Raw genomic sequence first — 20,740 nt, forward strand, 5'->3', positions numbered from 1 at the left:
ACTCATCGAATTTATTTGAAAAAATATATGTATCTTTTATAGAGACTTAGTAATTTTAATATTTCTATTATTGAAAACAAGTGGATGTATTCCACTGAAACTAGGTAAATATAAGCCTTCGAACAGAGACGTCAGTGGCGACACCTGCGGGGTATGACTGTGCTACATTGACAAGGGGCAATACCCCGAAACGCGTCTGTAGCTGTCGGACTGGCAGTGTGAAGCGGCTGACCTCCCTTGTTCGAAGGTTATAATGGATACAGATCGTGTATCAATAGCTATCTTAAGGCGGTGGCCTTATGGAGCTGACCAGCGGCAGCGATTATTCTTATATCTATAAGAATGCCATATTAATATGGCGATAACAATTAATTTCCAGTAAACGCTGTCGTAATCCTTTTATAGAGACTTAGTAATTTTAATTTCTTTATATATACATACATATATATATATATATATATATATATATATATATATATATATATATATATATATATAGTAGGGAAAAATTTTTTTAAAAAATGCAGAATGCTCAAATGAAAGAAAATTTTAATAAAATGAGAAATTGACTAAAATATATAAATATATATTTATTCAACCGGTTTTCGTCATTGTATGACTTGTCAAGAATATTTATGTTTTTAAAAAAGTTTTTTTAAAACAATTAGAAAGGGGAAAAAAAGAAAATTGCATTGTTTTTGTAAAAGAATAATGATAAAAATGTACAAAAATTAAAAATAAGTTCTCCGATACATTGTGAGTTCGTTGTGTATCTTGAGTTTTATGGTTGTTACGAAAAAATTACCTTGAGGTGTTAAGATCCAAAGGGATTAAGAGCATGTGTTGTGTGTAAATTCAGCATGTTTGCAGGACAGGAAGTAGTAGTAATTGTGGTCCTGGTTCTTCAGTTCCTGTGTTGTGAGTAAGGGGAGACAACTCTTTTGAGTTCTTCAATAAAACCAAATTATAAAATTATCATTTTAGCTTTTGCGTTATCTTTTTATATAATTGCTTGTTAACTTAACTTTCAGATTTTAAAACACTTTATTTATATTATTTTCTAATTATATAAATCTGCATAGACAATTGCATTTCAAATTGTCATATCATTTATAATAAAAATGATAGTAATAACAAACAATAGTAAAAATGATTATTTAAAGAATATAAGTTTAGCTGAAGTGATGAATGCATGGTATCTTTATATATTTGTGTTAGTCCATCCATGAAGAGTGAGGTAGTAGAGAAAGGAAGTTTGATCAACGAGGAGTTTGCATATTAAGTTGTGTTGGAATTTTTCAATAAAGAGATTCTCCTTGTTAATTCTCTCCTGTGTGGTGATCCCGTCTTTACATTGGTAGAAGGGGAATATATAGATTTGGGGTTTAGTCTTTAGTACATGAGTCTAAGTGGTCACTCAGTGGAATTTGTCGTTAATTCCGGGAGATGAGATTTATGGTTCTTTTAAGCAACCGTTACTCGTTACGTAACGGGAGACCTCTTTGTCCAACATAATTATGTTGGCACCAGCGCATGTTGTGAGAACGTAGATAAGGTTCTCGAGGAGAACAGCGAGAAGTTTAGTCTTGATTTTAAACTTCGTACCTTGTTTGAAGGTAAATTCAGAGCCTTCAAGTAGAAAGGGGCAGGGTACCACAGTTTGAGCGTGCACATTTTTTTACTGTGGGGGTGGATGTGGTGTGTGAAGTTTGGCATTTGTCAAGAGTTTTTTTAAAGATTTGTGTTGCCTTTTGCATTTGAGGATTTTGTGTGTATTTATAATGTTTTTCATTTTGGGTTGTTGACAGTAGATGAGGTTTTGTATGATTGTGGTGTATGCTTCGATATTTTTGGGGTTGTGGGTGGAAATGTATGGAAGTATTTTGAGGTTGTGTGTGGTGTTAGGTTGGGTGGTTTTCAGTGTAGTTTGTCTAGGTTCTTGGCGGTTTTATTCCATACTCTATAAGGGTGGAGGGATATTGGACGTTGTAATAGTGTGTATTTTTGAGGTCTTGAAGGCGTATTTCTCGTGTTTTTGGACCGAGACAATGGTGCATACCCTTTTGGCTAAAATTGAAGGGATATTTGTCTTGGTGTGTTTTGGGTGCATGAACTAAAGGAGGAGTAGGTTGTGAGAGCTGTAGGTTTGTGGTAGATGTCTGTTATGATTTCGTTCTTAGGTGTTTTTATAATTAGGAGATCAAGGAATGGGAGATGAGTTTGCTTACTTCCATAGTGAATGGATGTTGGGATGTATTTGTTAGTATGGTTTTGAATTCCAGGAGTTTTTCATAAGGTTCTTTCCCATATAATGAAACAATCATCTAAAATACCTTTTCCAGTTTTCCATTAGGTAGGTGTGTGGAAAACATGTCCAAATTTTCTGGCTTGATATTTCATAGAGTGACAGTTCGAAGTAACCATTATGAGGTTCGCAGACTTGGCAGCCTTGGTACCCATCGCCAATGCCCACATTTTTGACGTAGTGTGTGTCATCAACCTCTACATACATGCCAAGAATGAAACAGTCATCTAGATATCTCTTCCAGTTGTTTTCTATGTAGATGAGAGAAAGGACTGCCATATCTTTCTAGAACCTACGATACAGACTGATCTCTAGATTATCCTATGAATAGGTTGGCAAAGGAGGGGGCATTCGTTGTACCCATCGCCAGTCCCCGATTTTGTCGGTAGAAGTTGTCATGAAGGCGAAGAAGTATTTTCCAGGATGATTAACCCCTTCTATCACGAATTCTTTTGATGCGATGTGGTAGTTCGTTGGCGTGATTCTCTAGCTAGATGGGGGATATGCGATTATCTAATTGAGGAATCAGAGTTCTCCTTCAAACAGGGACAAACGGTTTACAGTGAAAAGCAACTTCACATGTACTTCGGAGAACCTAATATACTCACGACCTGCTCGGGTGTCAAGAGCAGTACATAGGCCCAACCAAAAAATAGTTTGCGTAAAAGAAATGGCCCTGCACAGATCCATGATAAAAAAATCCCCAAAACAGAAAAATAGCTTTCAGCCAACACATAGATACTTGCGCCAACAACAAAACCCCAGGCTTCAGGATTTTCCCCCGCTACCAATTTAGGGACGATACAACTCGAGACAACGAATAAGTAAAGAAACTCTCTTTATCACAAAATACAGGCCAATCTTAACGGGTCTACGACAAATATACTTCAACTTTGAATAAAAGAAATACACACACAAATATTACATTCCAAAGAATCCATTACAAATCAACCCAATCACAGCTATAATCCATTACCTCCAACTTCAAGTCATACAACACCTCACTACTTTCACCCATCATATTCTCCCTTCTCTTTTTTCTCCTTTTTTCTCCTTCTTCCTCTTCTCTTCATCATCATCATTATCATCATCATCGTTATCATTCATCACCATCATCATCATCTTCTTCTTCTTCTTATATCATCATCATCATCATCAACATCGTCATCATCTTCTTCTTTCTTCTTATTTTCTTCTTCTTCTCCACCTTCTACCTCTTAACTTTATCACTAATGCTTTTAGTTACTATAACACCTACCGCAAATTCCATAAATAACCTTTCATAGAAATATTCTCCTGAATTGAACTGCAACTGCTAGCCGCCACTGACCATTCAAAATACGACCATCAAGGCACTCCCAAATTTTTCCAACCTCTCTCCTCATCAACATTCTCTTCTTATAGCCTACCAAGAATTACACAACTGCCTTGAAACACAAGAGCAAAACAAGGGAGAAGAGAAAGGCAGAATGCAACTTATATTGAACACTATACAAATTTCCTTTAAAAAGACGTTTTCTTCTAATTTTCTCTAAAATTTAATTATTTAATCGTTACAGTTGAAAAGGTCTAAATGATCGAAACCGGTACTGAAATGTTCTTATAAAATTATTTAGCATTGTCTTTTTTGACTTGTTTTTCATATATATCACTCGTGTGTTCCTTTTCACCCTATATACATTATATATATATATATATATATATATATATATATATATATATATATATATATATGATTGCTGAACCCCGCGGCCTCCCGATGCTACCCTCAACACGGGTTCAACAGTATGTGTCCGTAGTTCAGCAAACCAACTTGTTTAGAGCGGAAAGCGGTGGTAGTTTTAATAAGTCAGAAGATTGTGACAATAACAACTAAAACCGTTGAGTATAAGCAAAATAAAAGAACTTTAATTAAGAGGCGAGTAAGCATTTATGGAATATAATTTAGAGAGTCCTTTCATTTACCTCTGAATGTGTAGACTTCTTTTGGTGAACTCTTCTTTTATTCACCAGTCTAATGATTCATTTTTTTTATTTATAAATCCTTCTTTCCGACTGGACTCTGCCGCTACTTCCGAATTCATATTAGCCCGGTACCCAACATCACTCTCCGCATCCTTTACGTTGCCACGTTCACAACATTTTCTCAGCCAGTTGAAACATTCCACTTTACATGAATGACGTCACTATTTACATTGATCACAGATGCCAACTTCACACGACACCAACTACTGCGTAAACTGTATATTTATACTTAAATATTGAATCGTCTGAAAATCTTCAGTCATTGCTTTCTTTCTGTTTGCATACATACATACATACACACGCACACACACACACATACACACACACATACACACACACACACACACAATACCACACACACACACACACACACCACACACACACCACACACATATATATTATATATATATATATATACAGATAGACATATATAATATTCTTACAGAGATGTACTTGCATAGCAGTGATTTGATCTGAGGTCGTGTGCTGAAACGAAAACAATTGCCGCGTGGAAGGTGTTTGTAAGCCATTTAAGAAAACACAAAACCGTTCGATTCACACTTCAACATTTAAGTTTAATTTGTCAAATATTTTCGTCGCTTTAAGACCGCGACCTGTTCACTGACAAAATCCTATATATATAATATATACATATATATACTTATATATACATTCATTATATAATATATATATATAATATATATATATATATATGTGTGAATATGTATATATATTATATATATATATATATATATATATATATATATATATATATATATATATATATCTAATATATATATATCAAAACACCCAAGCTGTTACATTAATTTTATCCGTATAATTGCCTCCATATCTGCTGATCTGGATTCTTCTTAAAGCCAACTCTTTACTTTGCGCAATTGATCAAAGACATGCGTATATATACGTATAGCCTGGTCACAAGAATGCTACTGGTAACATGGATGGAATCCGTACAATCAGTAGCATGTTTGGGTCGTCGGCGAAGATTGTCCTAAGCTATCCATATAGAAATAGTCCTCTATTTACCTAATAATCGGTGTTTCTCTCATTCTTTTGTTGTCCCCTTTTATCATCATCATCATCATCATTTCATTATCATTATTATTATTATTATTATCATTATTGTTATTATTATTATTATTATTATTATATTATTATTATTATTTTATTATTATTATTATATTATTATATTAATTTTATTATTATATTTATTATCATTATTTTATATTATTATTATTATTAATATTATTATTATTATTATTATTATTATTATTATTATTATTATTATTATCATACATGCATATGTATGTATATATATATATATGTATATTATATATATATATATATATATTATATATATATATGTATATATATATATATAGATATATATATAATATATAAATATATATATATTGGAACATGTGATTAGGAAGTATTTATGTTCACCAATGATATGGTTATAAATATATAGAACAGTAATATGGTGGTACTATGCAATTAGTTTCATATTATATAATTTTAGGGAAATGACTATGACAAAGAAAGTTGTCATGGCGATACCTGCTCAGAGGCCCCCGGAAAAAGTTGCTGAAAGTGTATGGAGAGGAGTGTCTGAGCCGCACACAAGCGTACGCGTGGTTCAGACGTTTCCAAGATGGCCGAAAAATCTCGATATTGACAAGCGTTCTAATGAATACATCTTTTTGTATGTTTGTATGTGTGTGCGTGTGTGTGAGAGAGAGAGAGAAAGAGAGAGAAAGAGAGAGAGAGAGTGAGGGTGATGCCTAAGTGGCTCTCTCTCTCTCTCTGAGTGATGTCTAAGTAGTACTCTCTCTATCTCACACACACATACACGCACACACTCCAGGTTTTATTTCTTTATTACTCAAATACCACGTTCAAATTTTGCAATTCAACGTGGGGCGTCCAAAAACTATGGGCATTATTTTGCTGGAACTCGCACACTTCACGTAGTTTTTTCTTTATTTTCTTTTTCACGCTGTGTTCAGCTCTATGTATTTCTATTCAGTCACACACACACACGTGTTTATGTATGGTGTGTGTGTCTGTGTGTGTGTGAGTATGTGAAGGGGTGTGTTGTCATGTATTCGTACATACATAAATACATATGAATACATTTTTTTTGTATGTATGTGTGTGTGAGAGAGAGTGATGTCTAAGTGGTACTCTCTCTCTCTCTCTCTCTCACACACACGCACACATACATACAAGAAAGATGTATACATTTACGTATACATGACAACACACCCCTTCACTCTCTCTTTCTCTCACACACGTTCATTTCATCTTATGATCAATATTGTATGTGTATGTATCTCTGTGTGTGTGTGTGCGTGCGGCGTTCTACAATCGTCAGAAAAAACAGTGGAATTTTCTTTCTTAATGCACCTGGTAACACAGGTAAAATATTTTGTAACATTGCTTATCTCCAAAATAAGGCAACAAAAACTTTGCAGTTGGTGTGCCATGGTATGGCTTTACTGATATCATTCCCCCAGGAGGACGAACAGTTCATCCTTCTTTTAAATTACCACTAAACCTGGTCACACGTGACAGTCTAATTCGTAACATAAGCAAAGATTCAGGTTCAGCAGAAGTGTTGTGCCAACGCTATCTTATCATTTGGGATGAATGCACCATGTCACACAGAGGTGCAATGGAAGCTCTTGGTAAGACCTTACAGGACATCAGAGGCAACAATAAATTTATTAGAGGAGTTACATTAGTTTCATCAGGAGACTTCAGACAGACATTACCAGTCATTCTCAGACGAACAAGATCTGATGAAATAAAAGCGTGCATTAAGTCTTCACACCTATGGAATAAAGTAGAGGAATTTTCTCTCTTGGTGATACAGATAAAACATTTGTAACATTGCTTCTCCCCAGGTGAAGTTTTGTCAGTGAACAGGTCGCGGTTTCAAAGCGACAAAAATATTTTGACATTAACTTTATTTGCATGTTCTTTAATGGTTTACAAACATCTTCCACGCTGCAATTGTTTTTGTTTCAGCATACTATCTCAGATCATGTCACTTGCTATGCAAGTATATCTCCGTAATTTCTTCAGAACCACTGCAGATAAATGCCAGCAATGACCTTCTTAGGTTCTCCAATATTTTAATTTCTAAACAGAAGCAATCAGGGGCAAGGAGTAGGGTTGCAAAACATTCATAATTTCTCAAAATTTCTTTTTTATAGCATATGAATGTATTTATAGCGAAAAATTATTGAAAGGCATTAATGCATGCGAGAGTGATAAAGAAACGAGGCGGGTTGTCTTTGGATGTGCTAAAAACAACAGCCAAATCGCTCTTAAATGGCCTTTTCTTCTGAAAATATTAATAATTGAAATTGTTTTACCGAAAATGCTCTTCCCATGGTTTGGAAGAGCAAAAAAAAATAATAATTGCCCAAAGTAGATCCAATAAAATCGAATTTTCGTCTTCTGAACTAACATTTGGTGATATCTAAAAAATTTTGGATAATGTGAGATTTTTTCTTTTTGGCATGCTTATGACATCCCATTTGAGGATTACCACCATGCAATTCAAGAACAAAAGGTCCTCAACAAGTATTTATTGCATAAATGGCAGAAAACGCCGACGAACAGCAAATGTAAGGAGGTCAACACTGAAGACGTCAACCATATTGTTGCCAACGGCAGGAAAATGTCTGGCAGATATTATATCTTCCTATGAGGCATGATGCGGTGACCAGAACAGTCTGAAACAGGATAATAGAAAAGTAAACACTTTCAGACAAAGTTGATTATTTTGAAACCGACGCGTCAGAAGAATATTGGTGAAACTTAAAAATTAAAACAGCCACAAAGTTACAATTGTGCCGGCCAGTTATTTCTATGTGAGATCACAAGGAAAAGATACATCTTGTTGTGGAAATCAGCTGCCCTCTGGATACCATAGTTAGAAAACTAAAAGAGAAAAAGGATACCTATGGACCATAGGAAAGAAGTTTGGAAATCCAGATCGGGAAATACACATTCAGTTTCATACCTATTATTACTGGAACAACAGGATACATGCCAAGCTGTCTATAGATACGTAAAGCCGAACTTGAGATATTGGGGAAAGAATGCAAATCCTTAATTCACACACTACAAGTGAACACATTATCTGAGAATATGAAAATCTGTAAAACCGTCTCGAGGTTTAAAGGATGATGAGCAAGACGATACTTTCTTTCAAAACCTTGCAGCTAAGCAGGCGCCAGTCAAAATATATTCTAAAGAGAAACACAGAGAGAAAGAGAACACATACATAAACGCGCGCGCACCCATTCACATACACACTCACACACACATATACGTACGTATATATTTGTATATTTATATATATATATATAATATTATTATATATATATATATAATATTATATATATATACACGAATGTGTGTGTATATATATTATATATGCAGATGTATGTATATATATATCTATATATATATGTATGTTTATGCGTATATATACGTATGCATGTATGTATGTATATATATGTATGTATGCATATATGTATATATACATAGATGTATATATATATATATAAAGAATGTATATATATATATACACGTACATTTGTATATATGTACGTGTATATATATGCATATATATATGTATATACATATATATATATGTATTTACATATATATATATACATCTATAGATATATGTGTGTACATATATAAATATATATTTTATATGTATAGGTATAAATACATATATTTGTATAGATATATATATATATGTATATGCATGTATGCATATATATATGTATATATGTATATATATGTACATATATATATATATGTATAAATGTATATTTATATACATATATATGTATGTATATATGTATATATATGCATATGTATATATATATCTACACACCCACACACATACATACACACATATATATATATATATATTACTGTGGAAAACAAATTTCCAGTATGCTTCGGGAAACTTAATATGTGTGTTAACTTGCTCAGGTTGTCGAGAGCAATACATAGGCTAAACCAAAAACAGTCTACGCCAGAGGATGACCCTCATAGATCCCAGATTAAAATTCGAAAATACAGAAAAATAACATTAAGCGAACAGATCAGCATTTACGCCACTAACGAACATCACAACGTCAGAATTTTCCCCTATATAAATTCAGGGACAATGCATCCTGTAATCAGCGCATTAGCAAAGAATCATATTTTATCGCAAAATATAAACCCATTTTGAATTCTTCCTCCACAGATGACACTACTGCAAGTATCTTAGAATAATACCTACGCAAGTATTACAAACGATATATTCAGAACAATCACAAGCCATGAACAATTCCAATCACTACTGCTACAACCACAACAGATAACTTTTAGATCACTTGACCTTCAAAGAAGATTCCAAGGATAGTCTATTATACTCATACCACTGCTGTTTTCATCACCACCACCATCGACTTTTGCAGATTATGTTTGCGTTTGTGGATATTTTTCCGGTTTTGTGTTTATATATTGGCCGGTATGTGTGAATTGGCATGTGCCACAACGGCTATCATTGCATTTAGATTCAGTAAATGATTGGCTTTTGTTGCTAAGGTCAAACTTTACTTTTGTTAATAATTGTTTCAAGTTTTAGACTGTCTTTTACTAATGCAAACATGAACTGCAAAAGCCTAAATTTAATTTACTGCATCAAATGTCAAAATTGTGAAGAACTATGTGTAGGTCAAACTGGAAATGCACTATCAGAACGTTAACGTGTGCACCGACAGCAAATTAGTAACTCAGATATCCGTCAGATACCTTTGAGTAACCATGTAGCAACATGCAGTCAGAAAGTATTTATAATATTTCCATTCTACAAACTACACAGTCCAAGTGAAATTGAAAGAAAATTCAGAGAAAAGAACTTTATAAATAAATTCCAACCCAAGCTAAATAAACAATAATACTAATACTTAGAAGTACTATTTCTACTGCTACGACTACTACCACTAACAACAATACTAAAGGCGTTCATTATGATGAGAGCAGGAAAATACTAGGTAAGTCAAGAGAAAGGTCTGTAAAAGTTATCTTTTTTTGGTGTATAAAGTTCTATTACTTCAGCTACTCCTACCACCACCACCACCACCACCACCACCAACGACAACAACAACAACAACATCGACGACAACAACGACAACAACGACAACAATAATAAAGATGATAATGATGATGATGATAATCAGAAAGTAAAAATCCCCTGAGAAATGTTGTTTACAACACTTCTAAAAATAGCTCAACAATTACAGCTTTGGCCAAACCAAGTGTTGGGTGTATCTAAAAGGCGATGCGAACATCATTTGGGCAATAATGATGGAATATTTGCCACATCATGCACTTACGGCGGCGTTGGAGAGAATACAGCTTGAGCTTTTCTAGTCGACCCCAATAGTCATGGCCAATATATATATATATATATATGAATCAGAAGGAACGTTAGTGTTTTAAACATTATTGAACTCTCATCAGTCAATGCCCCGGGCCACACACACACACACACAAGCATAGATGTATGTATTTTCTGTATATATGCATGTGTGCGTATGTGTATGTGTGTGTGTGTGAGTATGTGTATCTGTGCGTCTACATGGCCATAATTTATTATTTTCATGGAGCAGCATTTTCTATTCTGTTGTTTGACAATAAACCTCATCTATGTTTGCTACATATTTGCATGTCCAGACTCAGAATATGGAGGTGTATTTAAATCGACTGATGGTGGCCGTTACTATGTGTGAATTTATAACAATGATTTTGTGTAATATAATGCCAACTGAATCAGGATATTACAGCTACTTTGAATTAGCTGCCATAAAAATGTCACGTATTATTATTGTATGAGTAATGATAATTATTATGTCTTTCTATTTTAGGAACAAAGCCTGAAATTTTGTACTTCCACCACAATACTCAACTGGTACTTATATTATTGATTCCGAAAGAATAAAAAGCAAAGTTCACTACAGCAGAATTACGTAGAGACGGACAAAATGTGGCTAAGTACTTTGTCCAGACGTGCTAATGATTCAGACGGCTCAGCGCTTTACTATGAGTAATAAAATAGGAAGGAGAAGGCGAGATAGTAACATTGTTATTCCTTATAAAGTATCTTAACACAACACCACATACATTCACATGTATGTATGTACGTACAATATATATATATATATATATATATGTGTAGATTATCTATCTATTTCTCTCCCTCTCTCCACACAGACACACAAACATATATGCATATACATACATACATATATATATATATATATATATATATATATATATATATATATATAGAGAGAGAGAGAGAGAGAGAGAGAGAGTGCGTAAAGTATTCCCGATTATTTAAATAAGTTTATTTTATTTGAAATTGCACAAAAATAATTAAAATAAGTTCCCCGACATTCTATTGTTCAAATACGCTCCTTTGTTTACATTTGGCAAGTAAAGCAATTCAATATGGCAGCTAACAAGTGAAGTGAGATTGAAACTCAGTAAAAATCAGGACATAGCACCAAAGACGTGGCTTCAACGGTTGGTGTTACTCGCAAAACAGTCTATAATTTGCCTTAAAATGCATTCGTTATTTGGGTGTCTATTGCTGATGATTCGAAACCACACCGAAATCACGCATTAGCTCCAAAAGAGGAACTAATCTATAGCAATGGATGCAAATGAAGTCGCACTTGTTATATCAGAGATTTTCTTCTCCCAGAGTGATGACTAAGCAAAGACTAGGGATCTCTCAACTCCAACTGTTGATGGCCGTTGACTCTACTGAGTTCATCCGTTCTTTGATAGTTTTATTTTTGTCCTGCAGTATCCAACGAAAACAATGGGTCTAATCTATAGTTACCTTGATACTTTGTGGATGGAGTTAGCTACGTGCCGGATGCTCTTCATTATTCTCCTCTCGGTTTCTACATTACGGTTATTAGAGTTTGTCCTACATAGGATATTAACATCATCTACATACCTACAGTAAATCTAAACAGTTATGGATTGCTCCGCTAAGGATTGTTTTAGTTTTTTTATCCTATCAGGTCTTGATGAGGCCGGCCACATCTCCAGCCATACCAACACCCATAGGTGCACCTTGAACCTGCATGTATAGTTTCCTGTTAAACTTTACTATGTAGTTCTTCAAGGTCCTTCTTATGCTCGCCCCTATTGCATGTGCAATCATTCTTTTCACCTGACTTGTTATCCGGTTCCTGGGTGGGTATGGTCCAGCCAGACCAGCACTCGGCGGTACTTTTTTTTCCTTGCCAAGGTGATGGTGGGTGGTCTTCCCGACTGTGTCCTGGTGGGGCAGAATCTACTAAGATCATGGTTGTGTAGGTAGTTACAGTCATAGCTTAGTTTAAGGAGGAGGCTCAGTTCCCTCGTGTTGACTTCAAAGAACTCTGTCTCACTCTTGCAGATAATCTCAATACATTTTTCCTCAGCAAAATCTATGTCTAAAGATGAGTAGAGTGAAACCACATCCATACTACCCGCTACACAACCTGTGAGATCGTTGAAGTGGTTGCAGCTATTGATTCTACTGAGGAGATTCTCCGAGCCCATACAGAAATCTGAGGACATTTCAATGACTGGTCGTAACACCTGTAGGAGGAAGTAGGATAGCCTATAATTGCTGGAGACATTCGCTCTGCAAACTGGCCGGGTTGGGGGCCCCATAACAGGGTTTACTTAGGGTTTATGATCCTTACGTAACCCGTATAGAGTAGGAATATCACTGTCTAATGCATGGAAATTTTGTGCAGTACGTTTCTTGGGTTGGAGTATGTTGAACCACATTTCCATGTGTGCATTGAGCTTTTCCACTATTTCATGTGGTGCAATTTCTCTCATGCTAATGATGTGTTGTTGCATGGTCTGGATATAGTTCAGTGGGCTGTCTATCGACAATCTGTCACACTTGCCTGTAGGGAAGCATGCTAATTCCCTGTTCCTAATTTGCTGTTTCAGTTTTCGTAAGCCTTTGGCAACAGATGAACTAAGTTGTTGGGTCTTCCCTTCATTATGTTTTTAGTGGTTTTGTTGTACCGGTGGTCTAAGATGTGTCGGAAATCAATTTCAAGTTAAGAAAATCTTTGCTTCTGTCTCTGTGTTGAAGGATAAGACTGGGGTAGATACTCGTCATGTCGTATAATTTGTTGTTGGGTTATAGAAGACAGAGTGTATGTCTATGTGTATGGGTTTGTGTGACTATGTACGTGTGTCTGTTATGTATGGATGTGTGTCTCTATATGTGTCCTTGTGTGCCCTATTTAACATTGTCCCGAAACAGATCAAAGAGGAAAAGGATCCCATCACATTTAAAAGGAATCTGGACAAATTTCGTCTAGGATTACTAGATACAACTCACTCAACACGAACTTCCTACTCGAATGGACCATGATACCACAAAACTTGACTTTAAAAGGATTTAGTTAATCGTATGAAGTGGTACTATTAAGTCTCCTGGCGTTAAAATGGTAGTAACGTCGGTTACTACGGAACAGCTATGTTGAAGTGGCGATTAACATTACTCATATATATATATATATATATATATATATAAATTAACTGAATGAGATAAAAAAATCCAAGGCTATGAATAGTTTTCAGAACATTTATAAAGAGGTCTTACAGCTGTTTCCGGGATATTTTATATATCCCCTCATCAGAGACGGCGCGAGAAAATGTTTAATAGTTATTATAGGGAAGATATGAAATACAGAGTGAAGTGTAGGAATGAAAACAGACGTGAGATACGTAAGGATATTGTATCTGCAGTTCCATTACTTAAGCAAAACGGTGTATATTTATATATATATATATATATATATGTTTCCGGTATCTTACATATATATTTGTCCCATTTTGTATTTCTATATATAATTTTTATACATATATTATTGCGGCGTAACGCAATATGTATGTAAACATTCCACTATTGTACGACTTCTACACACACTTTCTCTATACTCCACTAGTCTCTGTCTTTCTCTTTTCTTGCCTCTGATTCTTTGGTCTCCTCTTCTCCCACTCTCTCACATTTCTCTGTCTTTCTCACTTTGCACCACTGATTCTGTTGCCAAGCCAATCCTTGGCACGCTCTGTTTCTTCTCCCCTCTTTAATTCCTTCTTTCTCCCCCCCCCCCTTGGTGCCTTTGTCCCTCTTTTTCTCTCTCTCTTTGATTCCTTTGCCCCCTGTTTCTCTCTCTCTTCTTCTCTCCTCTCACCTGACCGCTGGTCAACTAGCCTTTCGGATTCTGACCGCCGCCACGACAACACCGTTTTCTTCGTCTGCCGCTAAGGCATTTATTTCCAAATACGCCAGCTAAGATAAGTTGAACTGTCTAAAGTCGTAAGACACCCGCTGTTTTTGTCCTGTTATTACTTTTGTTGTTTTTTATATTTATATTCGTGTGGCATCGTCCGTTTTTCTGTCCTTGTTTCGTATACATTCGATCCTTTTCCCAAGAAATCTAATGCTCGTAGCTTAGTTTTCCTCGGGGCTGGCCGGATCGGAGCGATCTCAGGATTGATCAGCCGAAATTGCGAGGATGATCCGGTTCCTGACTGAAGATTAGAGGCTTCGAATGACTCGTCCGTTTTTTGTGTCGTCTCTTTGTGTGTTTTGCGTTCTTGTCCCATTTTTATTTGTATATATAATATATATATATATATATATATATATATTATATATATATATATATATATATATATATATAGATAGATAGATAGATAGATAGATAGATAGATAGATAGATAGATAGATAGATCAAATTCATATATACTAGCAGACGTACCCGACCTTGCCCGGGCCTGTTTGTTAAGTATGCCTGTTTGGTTATTAGACTATGGATGCCCCTCTGAACTGAATAAAAGAAATGATAATGGCAGGTGTTTCCTGCGTTGTTTCATTTATTTAGCACAATAGTGAACATGCAGATCATACGCCCACACCATTGTCATTGTTTTCCATTGGGACAGTAAAAACCGGCAGTAATTAAGTTTATATTCCTTACCACATAACTGCTGACATGTGCTGTTATAGCAAAGGAAAAGGTTGAGCCTAAAGATATGACATAAAGAGAAATAGTATGTTTAGCTACTGTTTTGCTGGGTTGCACATACAACATTATCTGAACAAAAACTTTGACGTGTGACCTGTGCAAAAAAAGATGAAAAATGTAGTATCTGTTGCCTACCTCACAATTGGGGGCACTTAACGGAGAACATATGGTGAACATTATGCTAATGAAATAAATAAGGTGACAAGGGTATGGTCACCTGATGTTTTCTTGTTTGCCGCAGAGAGCAACATCCGTTGTTGTCTTTCCCCTGTAGTCTCCGTAGCGCACGCAGCAGCATCTCTTGTAAGTCGATCTGCGCGTTGTGCTGCAGTTTCTGCAGCTCGTGCAGCAGCAGTAGAGGAAGCATTTCTTGTTCTGCGTGCTGAACGTTGTTCGTTGCTCTGTGCAGCTCGTTGCACAGAAATACATGCTAACCGATCACAACGCTGCTCTTCACTTTCCCTTTTTTGCGCTGAAGCCATCCTAAGTCAATTGAGAGAGTTCCTCCTGGCGCTCTCCTCGGCAGATTCATTTGCACGCATACGTTTACTTTTCTCTACAGCATTTGTTTGCTAACCTATATTGGATCTTTTGCATCGAGGCATGGTGGAAAATTATCAGTTTACGCAATAGAGAAAGTCCTAAAGAAAAAGCGGTGAATGTGTAGCACCAAAAAAAAAACCCAGTAAAATGTAGTTGACAAAAATCGAACAGACCGAATTAAGGATCTTTAATTTTGGGTAAGAGTTTTGAAGTGGCTCGTTTAAGTTGGAAAAATTATATGAAAAAGAGCGCTCACATGAAAACAGAGGCAAAACGTAACTCGCAAATGAATACTGCTGGCAGTATTGTGCAAGCAGTTGATAAGAGCTCACCACAGCTGACAAAGTAAAGTATTGATTTTTCCAGCTGGGTGTGTGTCATGTTTTTTCTTTGCTGGCTCAAGTCAAATCCTAGGCGAATTGAGAGTAGTCTATTTATGCTGGGGACGCGGAATTCCGAGGAAAAAATTATAAGAAAATGCGCTCCGAGAGCACACATGTCAAATTTGGTGAAATTCGGTTGAAAATTGTAGTAGAAGTGGTTCACACAACGCACACACACAAACAGACAACTTGCCTTTATATATATATATATATATATATATATATATATATATATATATATATATATATATATGTGTGTGTGTGTGTGTGTGTGTGTGTGTGTGTGCGACTTAGGCCTCGTCTTTCTATTTAAACTTCTGAAAATGAGTGTAAACTGTAAAGCCGGTTAAGGCTTCAAATATATTAATAAAAAATATTTTAACTATTCATAGTACATTTTCAACTTCTACTCGTCCTGTATTTCTACCCGTGTGGAATAAAATAAGCTTTTTTTCCCTCTCTCTCCCTCCCTCTCTCTCCCCCTCTCCCCCCTCTCTGTATATATATATATATATATATATATATAGAGAGAGAGAGAGAGAGAAAACGAAGTAATTTTATTCTACACAGGTATAAATATACGACAAGTAGAAGTTGAAAATGCTCTATGAATAGTTAAAATATTTTTATTAATATATTTGAAGCCTTAACTGGTTTCACAATGTACACTGATTTTCAAAAGTTGAAATAGAAAGACGTGTCTTATGTCGGAGGTGTCTTGCTTCAGGCTAGTTTGCTCTGTTTTTATCGGGAGTTCATGGTTGAAATTAGAATATCTTTTGAATAGGATTTGGTTGATAGAAGATAGTCACATGACTAGTCTTAGAAATTTTCGTAGGTCCCCCGCTACGTCCGTGTGTTAGTATCAAGTGACAATGTTTGGCGCCGTAAGTTAAGATTGACACAACTGACTGAACAAACAATGCTCTGTCCAAACAATCAATGCTCTGAATGTTTTCTGTAAAGTGTTTGTAGAGAATGAACACACTATTAGGTTTATAACCTTTTGTATGTTTCCCGCTGCGTCCGGGCATAATGTCACATAACACATGGCCTAGCGGTCGAGGGATTGCGGGTTCGAATCTCAGACCGGGCGATGAGTGTGTTTATGAGCGAAACACCTAAACTCCACGCGGCTCCGGCAGAAGGTAATGGCGAACTTCTGCTGGCTCCTTCACCACAACATTTTCTCACTCTTTCCTCCTGTATCTTGCAGCTCACTCACCTGCGACGGATCGGCGTCCCGTCCAGGTGGGGAACCTATACGCCAAGAAAACCGGGAAACCGGCCCTTATGAGCCAGGCGTGGCTCGAGAAGGAACACGTAACACTATATTTTGCGCCTAAAAAGAAGGCCGACACGGTTGAGTGAGCATCTTTAGTTATAATCAAGGCACTCCAAATTTAATCTGTCTGGTGGGAGAGTGGACAGGAGATGTTTGTATGTAGTCCAGGGGCTAAAATTTAGTTGTTCGCTGTGTAGCTTCCTCACAATAAGTGACAAATGAATTTTGTGTGTGAACAGTTATTTGTGTATGTGCAATGTTAAAGTTTGTTAAGTCTAGGCTTGTACTTTTGTATGAACGTATTTTCTTTGTTTATCCATGCTTCATCCGTAGTATTCGCTGAACATAGGTAGAATTAGGGAGACTTATCTTTTGCAATTATGTTTATGTGACCACTCAGTGGAATCTGTGTAGTTCTGGGGTCTCATATTTGTTGTCGGTGAATGATCACTCTATTTCTTAGAGTAAGCTTTGTTTGACCTGTGTAGTCTTCATTACATTCTTGGCATTTGAGAGCGTATATCAAACTCCTTGACGAACATGTAAAGTGATTTTTACGGTAAAAGTCTGCCCTGATTTGAATTTGTATGTTGTGTCTTCAATAAGGTCCCGCAACTGGGGCAGCCACATTTTTTGACTATTGGTGTAGGAATTGTGGACGGCAGTTTAGCACTTGCGAGGAATCTTTTGAGGGACTTCGATTGTTTTTTTATATATATTTATAAAAATATATATATAAATCCTGTCTAGACTCCCGGGCGATGCATTGCTACGACAGATATGAGAATCAACCTTCATAAACGGAACATGACTGGTTTTAGATAGTAAATACTCTCAATAGAAAAAGACCTTACAAAAACCCATGGACGCACACACACCTACACGCACACACATGCAAAGACAAAGAAAGACACAAACATACCTTCATGCCCATACAAGTACACGCACGCACGCATACACACACACGCATACAGACATATACACACTCACATACTCATCTCGGACAGATCTTGGACAAATGCCAATGCTAGAACATGAGCTCAAAAGAAATGGAAGTAGAGTGACGTATCACTGAAGAGATTGCAACAATGCAATGAAATAATTATTTGACAAAAAAAAAGGAAAGAAATAACAACATGAACAATACTGAACAATAACAATAAAGGGCCGAACTAGTACGTGTGTCTATTCTTATCGACATAATGACTCCCACCAGGGTTCAATAGTATATATATATATATATGCTATTTCGGCATGTTGGTGTCTTCCAGACACCCTCATTTTTAATTGTTAAAAAATTTTTACCTTTGTAAGGTATTTCTTTTATGCTGGGCACTTGATAATTTCGACACTTAAATATCGATATTATCCTCATATATATATATATATATATAGAAAATTATATATAGGTGTTTTTTTCTAATATTTTATATATATATATGTATATATATATATAATTATATATAGGTGGTTTTTTCTAATATTTTATATATATATTATATATATATATTATATATTATATATATATATATATATATATATATATATATATATATATTATATATATATATATGTATATATATATATGTATATATATATATGTAATTCAAATTTACAGAAAACAAAAGACGAAGACAGGTGAGGGAACAGCAAGTAGGTGCCTTAATCTAACACTTGGGAAGAGTACAAAGGACTTTGATGTTTCGAGCCTATGCTCTTTCACATACAAGTTTCAGAGGGTAAAAAAGTGAAGTGAGAACGAAAACAAAAAGGGAAGAGAAAAGATGCGTAGGGCTTAACGGTTCAACACGATGAAATGACCGGAAGAGAGAGGTTGAATGAAAGGGTGATAATAACGGTGACCCGGCTGAACAAGGGTGCGCATGTGTGTATGTGAGGATGGTATGTGATTGTGTATGTATGAATGGAGGCGAGCACGTGTGAATGTATGTGTGGGCGAGCTTAAAATTATGTGGGCCTTTGTGTGCGTGGGAACGTGTGTGTGTATGTGTATAAGTAACCTAGTGCGTGCATTTTGAGGAGTGATGTTCGTTTCGTATATTTGTGTATGTATGGACGCGTGTATATGTGTGAGGCTGTGTATAATATGTGGGTGAGGCTATTGTGTGCATTAGTGCATGGAATGTGTGTGGGTGTATGGATGTTAGTGCATGGAGTGTGTGTGCATTATGTTGTGCATAATGGTATGTAGTGTGGGTATTGAGAGATGTGGGGTGCTAGTGTGTGTGGAGTGGGAGGATGTGTGTAAGTGCATGAATGTATGTGGGTGGTTGCGCAATGGTGTGTGGTGAAGGTACTGAGTTAGGCGCTGTACTGGTGTGGTGTGTGGTGTGAGTACTGAATTGAACAGTGTGTATAGGTGTTTGTGTAATGGTGTATGTGGTGAGGGTACCGAGTTAGGAGGTGTACAAGTGTGAGGGTGGAAGGGAGAGGCAGTTAGAGGTGGGAGATGTGTGGGAATATGTGTGTCTAAAGTATATAGCAGAAATATATTTGATTCTAGTTAAATATATATTTCTTTACTATCCACAAGGGGCTAAACATAGAGGGGACAAACAAGGACAGACAAAGGGATTAAGTCAATTACATCGACCCAGTGTGAAACTGGTATTTTATTTATCGACCCCGAGTGGATGAAAGGCAAAGTCGACCTCGGCGGAATTTGAACTCAGAACGTAACGACAGACGAAATACCGCTAAGCATTTCGCCCGGCGCGTTAACGTTTCTGCAAGCTCGCCGCTTTTATTCTAGTTAAATATAGTCCGGTCATAGAGTGACCAGTAGTTTTGCATCCATAAAGCACTTAGCTCTATGGACGACTCGTCAGATTCTCACAGATAGATAGATAGATAGATAGATAGATAGATAGATAGATAGATAGATAGATAGATAGATAGATAGATAGACATACAGACAGACAGACAGGACAGATAGATAGATAGATAGATAGATAGATAGATAGATAGATAGATAGATAGATAGATAAATATATGCACACATACATGCATG

Source organism: Octopus sinensis, linkage group LG6 (assembly GCF_006345805.1).
Source record: "Octopus sinensis linkage group LG6, ASM634580v1, whole genome shotgun sequence".
Lineage (NCBI taxonomy): Eukaryota > Metazoa > Mollusca > Cephalopoda > Octopoda > Octopodidae > Octopus > Octopus sinensis.